The sequence below is a fragment of the Silene latifolia genome, chromosome X, assembly GCF_048544455.1.
Source record: "Silene latifolia isolate original U9 population chromosome X, ASM4854445v1, whole genome shotgun sequence".
In the NCBI taxonomy this organism is placed as follows: Eukaryota; Viridiplantae; Streptophyta; class Magnoliopsida; order Caryophyllales; family Caryophyllaceae; genus Silene; species Silene latifolia.
The window spans coordinates 40873627-40883626 of NC_133537.1; the positions used below are offsets into that span (position 1 = coordinate 40873627).

A 10000-nucleotide genomic window follows, 5' to 3' on the forward strand; every position below is an offset into this window, starting at 1 on the left:
ATCATGCCCTCGAGCTTACCAACTCCTTGATTGTTTTGTTGTGCATTTTGTGGTGGATTTTGTTGGTAATTGTTTTGTGGGGGCCTTTGTTGATTTTGATAACCCGGTGGAGGGATATACTTTTGTTGTTGAGAAACATAGGCGTTTTGTTGTGGTGGGGGTTGAGGGTTAAGCACATTGTTGCTAGTGTAAGACAAGTTCGGATGGAATTTTGTATTCGGGTTATAAGTGTTGTAAAATTTACCCGGTGGATATGAACTTTGTCTAAAAGCTTGAAAAGCATTTACCTCTTCGATAGGAGCTCGGCAATGAGCGGCAAAATGACCCGCACCTCCACAACCATCACAAACAACAATTTGGCTTGTTGAAGACACGACATTGAGTTGTTGAATGGAATCTTTAGCATCTCTTTCCGCCAATTGTTGTTGGAGCAAGGAAATTTGAGCTAGTAAAACGGAATTGTTGGGGGATTATTATTTACCTTTGGATGGCACAACTCGGGAATTGACATATTGTGCATCATGGACCGCCATAGATTCGATCGTGGCATGAGCAAGGTCGGTGTCAATTTGATCAAACCGCCCATTATTGGCGGAATCAAGAATCCTTCGGGACTCGGCACAACATCCATTGTAGAATGTTATTGCTAGAAACCAATCGTCTAGCCCATGATGTGGGCATTGTCTTTGAAGTTCTTTATACCTCTCCCAAACCTCATAAAAGCTCTCAAGAGCTTGTTGACGGAATCCGGTGATTTGGCTCCTCAAAGTTTGAGTTTTCTCCGGTGGAAAAAACTTTTGATAGAAGGCTAGAGCCAAAGTTTCCCAATTGGTGATTCCCATGGCGGTGCAGTCAAGGCTATTGATCCAAAGCTTGGCCTTGTCCTTCAAAGAGAAAAGGAAAAGTATTTCCCTTATTTGGGCTTGAGTGACGCCCGTTTGACGGATCATGGAGTAATAGTCACAAAAATTTTGCACATGCAAATTGGGATCCTCCAAAGGACTTCCCCCAAATTGCTTCCTCTCCACAAGGCTAATAAATGCCGGTTTGATCTCGAATTCCGGCGCGGTGATTTGAGTGGTTGTGATTCCGGCCGGAAGCATGGCCGCGGTGGGCTTTGAGTGATCGGAAAGTTTCACCATCTTTTTGGTAGTAGATGGTGATGGTGGTGGAGATGATGAACTTTAAACCTCCTCCTCTTCAAGGGCTTCTAGATCGTCTAAGTAAGACTTTCTAGCACTTTCGGCTTGTACGGGAGAAGAGGCCTCTTTCACTTCCTTCCAAAAACGTCGTCTTCTCCTAAAGGTTCTCTCGGGATCGGAATCCGGTGAAAAAAATTCTCCCCTGCGTGAGGACCTGGGCATAAAACAACAATTTCTAGAGAAGTGATAAGTAACGGTCTTAAGGAACAAGTGTTCCCCAAGACAAAGGAAAACAAGATAAAAATCGACAATTCAAAATGCAATAAAACCGTTTCCCCGGCAACAGCGCCAAAATTTGATAAGCTTATCGCGTACCTATGCAAAGATAAATTCCCTAAACACAAGTAAATGTAGTAATAGGGGTAGAACCACAAGGAAATGGGAATTACGTTGTGAATTGCTATGGGTAGATTTTTATCAAGGTCAATTTCGTTTTTTTGGTTTGACTTGGTTGTTTGATTGACTAATAAAACTATGATGTGAATTATATGATTAAAAGGGAGTCTAAGGGGTTCGGGTCACACATGCAAAGGTAAAAATATGATCATGATAAACTTGGTACTAATAACATTGTCAATTGCTTAGGTTTAGAGATACCCACCTCACGATATTAGTGTTAACCATAGACCGGGTCCTAGAGAAACTCTCGTCCATGACTAGGTCGTCCTACTATACATGCTTAGTCTAATTCAATTCCGTGCCTCTCGACTTATAGAATGAATGAACAAACTTAATCAATTGAATAAGGCCTTAAACAAAGATTAAACGTTATGGCACAAGCATGTGATAGAAGCAATTTGAACAATATTATTATTAACCTATTTTATCATGCTATATACTTAATTTTGCATGGCTCTCCTAACCCTTAGACTAAGAGATTTAGCTACTCATGTTAAGGTGTAAATTGTAAACTATATAAAGAGAAATGATAAACATGATTGAGTGATTTATATGAACTAAATGTTTTAACATGTAAAAGAAATTAAACTAAAGTAATCTAATTATAGTGCTTAATTATAAACTAATATAAACTAAATAGATATGTAAAAATGAAAACTATATAGAAATATCTTAAGGAGATGAACTTGAATGGAAGAACAATATATATAACCAAATGCTTGAAAATGTATTAAGAACCAAATGTTTAAGAACTACAACCTTAATTAATTTGTAAACTAATATGAAAACTATTGAGAGAAATTGTAATGCTTAAGGCTATGAAGAGTAAAATGAGACGTGAAGAAGAGATGCCTAAAGCCTTGGAATACCTCTCCTATTTATAGGAGAGAAAAAGAAAACGTAAAAAATCATGAGGCATGCGGCCCCGATCGGGGTCGTGTGTTTCCGGGTATTTTCCACTTAATTCCCCACTTAATTGTTGAGGAATCCAAAGAGCGTGATTAATGACCCTTAATGCACCCGGGTAAATGCTTCATCTATCATCTTTAGAGCTCCCAAAAAGTATCCTAAGCATGTTGGAATCTTATGTTTTTTCACCTTGACTTAGACTTGAACATTGGGCTTTGACTTTTGCATTAGGCTTCAATTGTAATTCTCACTTCAATCCAACAAATCTTCATGCAAACACCCATTCAAACACTTCCATGCTAGTCCAATATTAGGTCTTATTTAGCTTAGTGGACTTAGTGTACAAAATGATAGGAAAAAGCCTCTAAATGCTTAGATTCTCACAAAAACATGTTAAGACAAGCAAATACACTAGAACAACAAATATTAGCTTATGACACTATGATAAGTGCTAAATAACAAATAAAATGGAGCTAATATAGGGGATGAAAGTATATAAAATATGCACTTATCATTGATTTTATTTTCTACTTTGTTTACACGTATTATAAGATGTGTAATTATGTACTCAAATCTAGTAAGAAGAAAATGTTTCTTATTTTTATCGTTATGAACTTTTCATGTTCTAATTTATATGCTAAACTATGTCAATGACAATCATATTTGGTCCACTTTGGTCCATTCGGTCCGGTCCGGTCCTGTCCACACGTTTTTCTGGTCCAGACCGGACCGGACCAATATTAATATGGTCCGGTCCTCGGTCCACCTTTTAGCCCTTATTTGGTCTTCGGTCCAAAGAGTTTGGTCCGGTCCGGTCCGGTCCCGGACCAATGAACACCCCTACCCTCACATTTGCCAACCAAACACATGGTATAGGTTTAGCTCATTTTAAACCCATACCTCATACATTTTTCAAGTAAACCAGACACCCCCGTAATACTCTAGAGTTTTAGATAGGGTACTCGGTCGAGTACAAGACAATCCTTGAACGAGTACTCTTCAATACTCTGTCGAGTAAGGTGTACTCGAACGAGTACTCTCAGTTACTCTGTCGAGTAGGGTGGACTCGACCGAGTACACCGGTCTGGACATTTATTTTCAGTTCAGTTTTCGGGATTGACTATGGGAATATATATATACCGCATAATTATTCCTTGTTCGTCACTCTTCACCCTAAACTCTCTCTAGAACTTTCCTAAACCCTAATTGAGGAGATTAAGCTAGGATTTGGGGATTTTGCATCATCTCTAATCTTTTTTTTTGTGTGCCAATTTTCCATTATAAATCACTATTTATGCTTTTAACTCAATTATTGTTGTTCTAACTCTAGAATTTGGGGAAATTGTTAATTGGGATGTTATAATTGGGGATTTGAGTAATTAGAGGATTAAATTAGTGAATTCTATGAAATAGAATGTTGTAGAACCTTGTTATGATATAAGTTGTGTGATTAATTGTAGGAGGTAACTTCTTAGAGGAGGATTCTAGTGCTTGCTTGTGCTATTTGGAGGATTGGTTCGAGATAGGGTTTTCCTACTCTATTCTTAATGGTATGAATGCTTGCATATGTGTTTATTATTGCCATTCTTGTGATAATTGTGGAAGTTAGTATCATATGTATAGTGTTGGTATTTGATACATGACCATGGTGATATGTGTTGTTGCATGGAGTATAATTGTGATAGACATTGATACATGGAGTTATGGCATATTGGTGAGTCATGAAATGTATGAATTGGCATATTTGACATATTTGACATACTTGGCATATGTGGCATATTTCATCATGATTCGTGTTGTGGATTGAGTTGTCGGTGATGATGTGGAGTTGGTGTTGTGAGTGAGGCGGTGCGGGAGACCGTCCTCACTCCCGAATTGCTCCTTGAAGTTTCCCACTTCAAGGAGAACTTGCACGTTAATGGTCTGAGTTTATTTGAATTCGTGTTATGATGGAATATGGTAGGGGTCCGGGTCACGAACCGGGCTCAGTATACCGTTTTGCGATGTGGATACCTTTTGGACTGCTGTTTGGCTGTTGGTGGCGGTGTTGCGATGCCGTCACTGGTTGAGGTGGAGTTGGAGTCGGGATTGGAAGAGGAGGTGTGATGTGTATATGTTTCATTCATTTGCATTGCATTCATGTTGTATCGTGAACATTTGTATTACTAAGACTGACTTGTGTTGTGTTCTATGTCGCAATTGTCACCTCCTTTAATTGTGGTGGCATGTGATGATCCCTATGATATTTCCAGTCATAATAGGGATCAGCTAGACTTGCAGGTATTGGATGATGATGATACTTGAGGCATGAGACGAGCCGTTGACACACCGAGTCTAGCTTAATAGTCGTTATAAATATGATGTAGATCTACCTATACTCTTCCGCAGTAGTTTTGAGATATTGTATTTGTATAGTCTATTTTGTATTAATTACTAAACTTCGGACTTTATAAAGATTTTTTCTTAATTGAAGTTTTTGATCCACTACCTCAGGAAACCGAGATGGTTGCACCCTTACTTACCTTGACCGGGTAAGTGGGAGTGCTACAAATTGGTAACAGAGCAGCGATTTCGGAACCTCAAACCAATGAACCCAAATGAATATAGGTGTGTCTAATAAAATGAATCCAGATAGAGATACTAGAAGCCTCGTTGGTACGGTTAAGTAGACGTCCTTAATCGTACCATGACCTCTTAGTCTTGAACTTTTCACCACGTGGTAAGAACCGAGTGTGGGTAGTTAGAGTGGATACTATATGTTTTAATATGACGTAGTGGTTGTGTTATGAGCTTGTTTGCATACATACGGTGTAATACCTCGTATTTTTAGTTACGGTCAAAGGTCGAGTCAACTGTGAAAATATATTTTTTTATTAAATATTAAACATGAGATTAATTTATAAGAAGAAAGAATAAAAATAAAATAAAAGAAGGAGTTAGGCGTGTGGAAGGGGGACCAAAAGGGAAAGGGAGATGTTGACCGAGGAAGGCTTTATCTTACATAATAATAATAATAATAATAATAATAATAATAATAATAATAATAATAATAATAATAATAATAATAATAATAATAATAATAATAATAATAATAATAATAATAATAATAAATAATAATAATAATAATAATAATAATAATAATAATAATAATAATAATAATAATAATAATAATAATAATAATAATAATAATAATAATAATAATAATAATAATAATAATAATAATAACCTTGTCCTTTCCCATAGTTGCCTTGGTGTTTGAGGGGAGTCGCGCACGGTTGGTGTCGAGGTGGCTGTAACACCCCCATTTATTAAGGAGCCTTTAGCCAGACATCCCAAGTAAATGAGAGCGTTACCATCTCGGTTTCCCGAGGTAGTAGATAACAAAGTACAACAAACCAATGTACTTTAAATTAAAACCTTAGTGAATACATGTTTATTACAATTTATCCAACTAAATCTTAACATAAAATAATTACAACTCGCAGCGGAAATAAATAAAGAGACTAAGCCTGGGGCAGTCCAATAACCACTCACGTTATCCACCAGAGACTAAGCCTGGGGCAGTCAAATTCTCATAAACCATTCCACAATATAATCGTATAAAATATACACAACTCCAACAATTAACAAAGTTAATCACTCAATTAGCTTAACTAAATAAGCAATCATACACCAATCATCCTTTCAATACATTCACGTATTAAACACGCAAACCAAATATAGTTGAGTAGATTATCCTACCTGGCAAGCGAATACTCCGATTACGTATTCCAATTATGCAATCCAATCAACAATTAAAGTTCCTCAACAAAACCGTCACCTAATACAAATAATAATAATTACTACTTATATACTTTATCTAAATAATTCCATTAATTTTTAATTAATTAATTAATTACGTTAATTATAATATCGTTTAATATAATTATAAAAACCCGTTTCAATTAACCAAAATCCGATTTAATTATAATCCAAGTCACTCGAATTAATAAATTAAAACCCGTCACCAAAACACACAAAACCACCCTTCCCATACATGGTGTAAACCGTGTTCAACCACCCCCCATAAACACCCTCCAAACCGACATCATAAGCCACCACGACCACCACCCAACCTACCTACCTCTTCCCTATACCACGACCCATCCAAACACCCATTCACCACTCATAAAACCGCCACCATCTGACCAGAAACACACGCCCTAACTCCCCTCTCTACTTGACATTAACAACCAAACACCACCCTCCACCGTGTATAAAACGTACCACCACGACCACTACAGCCAATACCACACCCAACAGCCACCACCATTGCCACCGTTGGTCCAAGACGGTTCCAACGGTACCCTCAAACCTCACTATTGGTCAGAAACACATCCATAGTAACCGTCCCAACATACCCACGACACTACCCCTGTTTTCGCGTTTTCCAGCCATCCACCGCCGCAAACCACCATCTCTGACCACCACGACACCACCACGGTGGTCGAATCCTCCTCCCACAACCAACCAACCCTAACCCAAGTAACAATGGTCACGATAGCTCGTCCATGTACCCCATATATGCATCACTTACCTGTCAATCACATTTTATACAAATACGAAAGCCACAGTCAGTGGGGAGTAACTCGATTTCTCCGTACGAAATGTCATAATTAATATAACATGTAAACATAAGAATATGAATATGAATAACACATAGCCTTAGCATATAGATGCTAGACAATCGTACTCATCATGCGAACAACAATATAACAACACATAGTCCTAGCATATGAATACTAGACCGACTCATACTACACTATCATGTGAATCACATAACATCCAGGAATCCAAACTCTATCAACCATAGCCGGCTTGCATCTCACCTTCTATGATTCATAGAATCATCAACAAGAAAGGACAATATATCTAGAGACAGGCATAAGTTCCTAGTACAGTCAATAGTCACTCTGTAACTCGAGTCTATACCACGAGGTAAGGTAAACACCCTAGTCCTAAACCTGCGCAGACCTAGCGACATGCGGAAAGTACCGCATCCAAGACCCATGATCACACACATGAGTACCCCTAAGGAGTCCACCAAAGGGTTGGCTAGTACTTAAGCTGACCACATACTTCTAAGAGTACGTCAGGAGGTCATGCCCTAACTTGGATATAAGCCCACCAAGCTAAGACACAAAGGCTATTAAGCTGTGAACATACACTCGTCAAAGACTATAAGGGCCTATCTATGACGAAGGCCGAAATACTCACCTAGGACCTAGTCCCAGCTTGAATACTTTAGCCCACACCACACAAGACAAGTAGGACACCCAATTAACCATAAGAGGGGCAAAGAGTCCAAACTTGCACACACACAAATGATCATACACACCCTAGCATATGAAAGACTACGCAAGAGCATATTCAGCTGACAATCCAACAATATCTCCAATATCAATAATAATCCAAATTCCAGCTAACCAACAGTACCATAATCCATGAGAACAAGCTAAAATGGCAGAGAGGCAACAAGACTCAAGCATAAGGCATCCAAAGCATCCAACAACCAACATGTGAAATGATAATTACAAATATCAAGGCATAACAGAAAACATCCAATAACAACCAATCTCACCTCAAAGACAAACCCTCGACCCGAGTCCCACGACGGGTCATCGGTCAAATCGAGGCTGACCGGTTTAAACCTAGTTTGACCAAACTCGTTCGGTCAATCTGGCCCAGCTCAGAGTCTTGGCCTACTTTGGCCCAAATCCCAAAATTCATCACAATATCATTCTCATGCTATTTCCAATTTCTATCATGTGAACACTATCAACATAAAGAAAAATATTCCAACTTACAAAATAACTAATTCCACAAAATTCTCGCATAATAAAATAGCATAAATAACCATCTCACACAAGGGTAAACTTTTCTATAAATTTTAATCGATAAAACGACGCCATTTACTCATACGGACTCCGAATTGAGTGATTCAAGTGGCTAAACCACCTAATTTTTCGATGCCGTTCAATCTTTGATATTTTTGGAAACATTGGAAACCGTCTCGGTCCGGTAGTGACGCGTTCCAGCCAACACGTGGACTTGTCACAACACATAATTCCTCATCCAAATTTGTTCCAAACAATAATATACAAATGGGTAACATAAATTAAACATAAGCATACTCATCTTACTCCATTCATTCATTTATCAACAAGATCGTCTCAAACAACAACAAACAATCAACAACAACAACAAACAACAAATACAACTACTAATGTGACATTAATTCGTCGAGTAACTCGGAATAGTTACCTTAAGCTAGCAAAGAGACAAGTAATAACTTGAGAAAGCTTCTAAAACCCAAAATTACTCTTCATCTTCAACAACATATGAGTCACCTAACCCATCTTCAAATTCTTCACCTATAAGAACAACAAAAACACAATTATTAAGCTTTAAATTCGAAACCCTAAAAGATGAGTTTTAAAACAAAATTGGGGGAAATGAAAATAAATCTCACTAGTAGATGAGGATTAAAGAGAGGATTCCAAATATATAATTTTTATGAGACTTGGTGAAGAAATGAAGGATTTATGAAGGATTTAGGGATTGTAAGGAGGTTATTTTGATAGATTTTTGGTGTTTGATGAAAGGAAGAGAGAGAGTGAATTATGGAGGAAATGAAAGATGAAGAGGAGACCCATGGAGGATGGAGGGTGCATGGTTTGGGGTAAGATGTTTGGGCGAGTTTCAATTGTTTACGTTTTGGTTCGTTTCGACGGAAATTAGAAATATTCGTCGAACGCGATTTCCGAGAAAATTAAAGTTCTTAAACACGATTTTACTAAAAGATTAAGTACTCATATGCCCAATATCCAAACTCGTTTACCCAACGACCGTAAGAAATGGGAAAATCCCAATTTTACGATTTTTATCCGAAATCTATTTTATCAATGGAAAAGGTTTAAATATAGTTTAAATCACTTTTAAACATTTCAAAACTATCAAAAATAATTACATTTCTTCAAAATAAAATAAGATTATATTTTATCAAATAAATTTTATTTCAAATAAATTAATATAAAATTAAAATAGATTAAAATATTACTTTTAAAATATAATAAAGGTCTTCAAATTTACGGGATGTTACAATCATCCCTCCTTTTAAGAAGTTTCGTCCCCGAAACTTAGAAGAAGGAACATTGTATATATGTAGGTCTATCTCCTTAAAATCAAGTAAACAAAATCTTCAAAATATGGACGTATGAAGTATAAGTGTCTTTTCAATGGAACGGAAAATCCTCGTCGGCCGTTCAAGAACATCAACATTCCAAATCAAAGACATAAAAATATATATTTTTACACCAACAAATGAGAAAACCAATTATCGGACGTCTCCAATAACGAGCTTTACCACTCATTGACGTTAAAACCAGTGAAAAACAGTAAAACGTTTTCAAAAATCTTTAGTTTGAAACTCTATAAAAAGGATAATAACT

The 10000-nt window shown here is 37.1% G+C and overlaps 1 non-coding gene across 1 annotated transcript; it reads left to right on the plus strand.

The window, feature by feature from the left end:
* Positions 1-663: 663 nt before the first annotated feature.
* Positions 664-770, plus strand: LOC141624967 (small nucleolar RNA R71). The gene has a single exon (XR_012534770.1). It is a non-coding gene; the product is annotated as a small nucleolar RNA R71 (small nucleolar RNA).
* Positions 771-10000: the final 9230 nt, after the last annotated feature.